Source organism: Populus alba, chromosome 17 (genome assembly GCF_005239225.2).
Source record: "Populus alba chromosome 17, ASM523922v2, whole genome shotgun sequence".
Lineage (NCBI taxonomy): Eukaryota > Viridiplantae > Streptophyta > Magnoliopsida > Malpighiales > Salicaceae > Populus > Populus alba.
In genome coordinates, this window is record NC_133300.1 from 780,980 (window position 1) to 785,492 (window position 4,513).

The following is a 4,513-nucleotide window of genomic DNA, read 5'->3' on the forward strand; positions in this document are numbered from 1 at the left end:
TTTCAACCCACAAAATCCTCCCCACCTTCTCTCTCCCCCCCCCTCTTTCCCATCCCATTTCTCTCGGATCTCATCCTCCATTTCCTTCTGCTCCTCTACTTCGATCCTTCCTCCTCGGTTAGGCGTCGAGAGCGAGCGCTTCATGATCGCTCTCGATCCCTTGAGTTACCAAACTCTAAACAGCATTCTTACGTAGCAAGCAAGCAACCGGGAACCATCCAAATAGCTACCAAGAAAATAAATATGGAGGGACTTGCAAACCAGCTAAAGCGAGGAATCTCACGTCAGTTTTCGACAGGATCGTTGAGGAGGTCATTCAGCAGGCAATTCTCAAGACAATCCTCGCTCGATCCGAGGAGGAATAACTTGAGGTTTAGCTTCGGAAGACAGTCTTCTTTGGATCCAATTCGGAGGAGTCCGCTTCATGGCCATGATGAGTTGAGTGTACCGGAGAATCTGGACGCGACGATGCATTTGTTGTTCTTGGCTTGTAGAGGAGATGTTAAAGGAGTTGAGGATTTGTTGAATGAAGGTATTGATGTTAATAGTATTGATTTGGATGGAAGAACTGCTTTGCATATTGCTGCCTGTGAAGGTCATGTTGAGGTCGTCAAGCTCCTTCTGAGTCGTAGGGCTAACATTGATGCCCGTGATCGCTGGGGCAGCACGGTAAATTTACTACATTCATTCATCTATTTTTTTTTTTTTTTTTTTATAATCTCGAGTCAGTATGAGATTCTTTTTTTTTATATATATAATAATCATTAATGACGATGAGGGTATTCTCAAGTCATATGTTGTTTGATCTTGTTACGTTTAATTTGTGAAGTTTTGGGTTTTTGTTTCGATAGGCATGTGCGGATGCTAAGTATTATGGGAATGTTGAAGTTTATAACATTTTGAAGGCAAGAGGAGCTAAGGCCCCGGTAATAAAATATCAATAGCTTTCTTAATTTGGTTTTGTTGAATTTTCTGTCTGTGTTTGAGGTATGGTGTTCATGTATGTTGGATTATTTTAGAAAACCACCAGGAAGACACCAATGACTGTTGCAAATCCTCGGGAGATTCCAGAGTATGAGCTCAATCCATTGGAACTTCAAGTTCGAAAGTCGGACGGCATTACAAAGGCATGATCCTACTCCCCTTCAATTTCATTAATTTGTGCTTGCTGTGAGAACATTTTTACTATCTGTTAGCTTCCTAATGATTCTTAAATAGAAACACTGTTTAGGTTATTGTAGTTTGCTTGGTAGCTAGTAGATGATCTTATGGGAATTGAATTTTGACTGGCATATCCTCTGTTCCATAACAAAAGTAGGCAGAGAATTGCAACCTTAATAACCTCACTTCAAGTTCTTCACTTGGTAGAAATATATGGTTTAACAATTTCCTTTGATGTCTTGCCATGATTATAAATTGATAAATTCTATGACAGGGAATGTTTCAAGTTGCTAAATGGAATGGTACCAAGGTTGCCGTGAAGATACTCGAAAAGGACCGTTCTGCAGACCCTGAAAGCATGTAGGTTCATCTTGAATAACCATTCTGCTATGCTCCATCATGCTTATATGTACTATATTAAGCATTAAGACTAGCATTGAGAACTGGTTCTTAAAGAAATGGTTCATGTTTACTTGTTTTTTGCTGCTTCAGTTGTTCTGCATCTGTGGTTGAGTAATTTGGGGTTGTAAGGCCATGATAGAATTGAGCCCTCATATTTTTTTTCCCTCTTTGTGGCATTGAATGGCAGAAATGCTTTCAAACATGAGCTAACCTTGTTAGAAAAAGTTCGACATCCTAATGTGATTCAGTTTGTTGGTGCTGTCACCCAAAATCTGCCGATGATGATTGTTGCAGAATATCATTCAAAAGTAAGCATGCCTCCCCCCTCTCTCATGCATTAAGATTGAATGCTTTTTTTAGGTTTTCATTTTGTGGATTTAACTGTGGAATTTGAATTTTTCAGGGTGACTTAGCAAGTTATCTTTTGAAAAAGGGGCGGTTGTCCCCATCTAAAGTTTTGAGATTTGGTCTTGATATTGCCAGGCAAGTTTGAATTTCTTGCATAAAAAAACTCTGCTTGTTCAATTATCGAATTCTGTATTTGTCCCCGAAAAACGAAGCACAGCACACACATGCACGCAGACAGAACAGTTAAGAATGCTTCCAAGTGACAGCAACCCCATTTTACATTCCTCTGAGTAGTCTCTATGTTTTCCACTCTTAAGATGCATGGATCGATCTTTTGTTATCAGGGCATAAAACTACCTTCATGAATGCAAACCAGATCCGATCATCCATTGCGATTTAAAGCCAAAGTAAGACAACAAATGCAGAAGTTAATGTGATGTGTGAATAGAAAAACTGATTTGTACTTCCTAAGATGTACTGTTCTGTAATATTGGAAATTTTGGTAAGGTGCCAGAAATATTTTGCTGGATAATGGTGGTCTATTGAAGGTAGCTGGATTTGGTTTGATAAGGTTGTCAAACATTTCACCTGACAAAGCTAAATTAGCACCAGGGACTCTTATTGACCATTCTAGTAAGTTTTTTTTACACTTCTACACTGTTATCCTGCTTCCTTTTAAGAGCAGAACTCTTCATCTAAACTCATCATGTACGGCTGAGTGAATAACTTTAAATGGATTACTGCAATGTGTTCTTGACTTGAATTTAAGTGATGGTATTGCTTTCCAGATGTATACATGGCACCTGAGATTTATAACGACGAAATATTCGATCGAAGCGTTGATGCATACTCTTTGGAGTCATTCTGTACGAGGTACTTCGCAGTCTAATTTGGCAAGCTGGTTGTACTTTCCTGTTTTCCTTCATATGTATTACTTCTATTCTTTGCACAGTGCATGGTTTTTTACTTGAAGATTTAAGTGCTAAGTGGGACTTTTCTTCTGTTTGTTTTTCGTTTGAGCTTAGATGCTTGAGGGAGTGCAGCCTTTCCATCCTAAAACTCCTGAAGAGGTCGTGAAGTTGATGTGCTTAGAGAAAAAGAGACCGCCATTCAAGATCAAAGCAAGAAGTTACCCTCCAGATTTAAAAGAGTAAGTTTTGGATTATGTCTTCAATTTCTTTTGCAAATTGAATAGGAAGTTGTACCAAAACCAAGAATGATACAACGGATCTAGAAAACGACTGCTCATGCGAATTCGATATTGATCAAGTAAAAGGCCGTTCCCTAAAACCAGCTAGAGACAGGGCTTGAGCTATTAGTTTCTCTTGTTTTACTTAGTTTTCCGATCTCTTCTTGAGCTTGACTCACTATTGTCTCGCTCATAGAAATGAGAGGAACAACCTCAAGGGAGTAGCTTAATTTTTATGGGAACCAGCTTGATCTTCATGTAGGTTGATTAATGAATGTTGGCATTCAGAACCTGTTGTCAGACCAACCTTTTCTGAGATCATCACAAGACTGGATAAAGTTTGTTGCAACTGTTCAAAACAAGGATGGTGGAAAGACACTTTTAAGCTTCCATGGTATGGATCTCATGCACTATATCTCTGAAGCAGCAATATAAACTGCCCAAGACCACTGTGTTTTACCTCATTGTTCTAAGTCAATGTTTAATGAGATTATTAATTAAATGCAGGAAGTAGCAAGGGAGGCGTTCAGTGACATTTTCAAGAAGAGGAAATTTGGAACAGGACCGAGGATTTTCGTCGATGAAATTAACAGTTTTGGAGCTTCATGTTACACATTGATAATTAAGGGGAAAAATAATTAGGGATCAAGATCAAAATGAGTTGCTATGTCCTTGTTCTCTTGTCCCTTTTTATGTATAATATGTGCACTTGGGATCCTTGTATGAATTGAAATAGTAATTTTACTCTATATTTCTGTACACAATGCTGTAATTTTGTGCTGCTATCAACAAATCTTGAATCGTAGCTGCTTGTCATTGGATCATCTCTTCAATTGTAGAGTTGAGATATAAGAAGTATTTAGGAAGCTTAACAATTGTATTAGTCATAGTTTCTATTTATATAAATAGGGTTATGTACAGTATTAAGCTATAAGTTATATAAGGTAAACATAATTTCTTGTATTGTGTCCTATGATCTAGCAGTTTATTTTCTATTATACTCTATTTCAAGGTAAAAATAGAGCTCCCACACGAAGCTTGGATAAAAAATAAACAATGATCACAAAAGATAGAGGTTTAGTAAAAACATGAACAAGCTCGGAAGAAATGAAGTGAATTCGAATCTCCTGATTAGCTATTCTATTATGAATAAAGTTGTAGTTAACCTCGACATGTTTAGTATGAGTAAGAAAAAAAAAGATTAACTGACAGATAATTAGTATCCAAATTATCACACTATAGCGTAGTAGTAGAAACACTAGGAAGCCGAAGCTCTGAAATCAGAGAACGAATCCATAAAATTTCAGTTCTACCATAAGTTAAAGCCTTGTATTTAGCTTTAATATAAGAACGACCAACAATCCGTTGTTTTCTAAATTCCACGAGATAAGAGTAGTACCAAGAAACACAAGA

General features: G+C 37.5%; 1 pseudogene; it reads left to right on the top strand.

Annotated features, from left to right (window-relative positions):
• On the top strand, window positions 1-3,905 carry LOC118053345 (integrin-linked protein kinase 1-like; annotated as a pseudogene).
• Window positions 3,906-4,513: the final 608 nt, after the last annotated feature.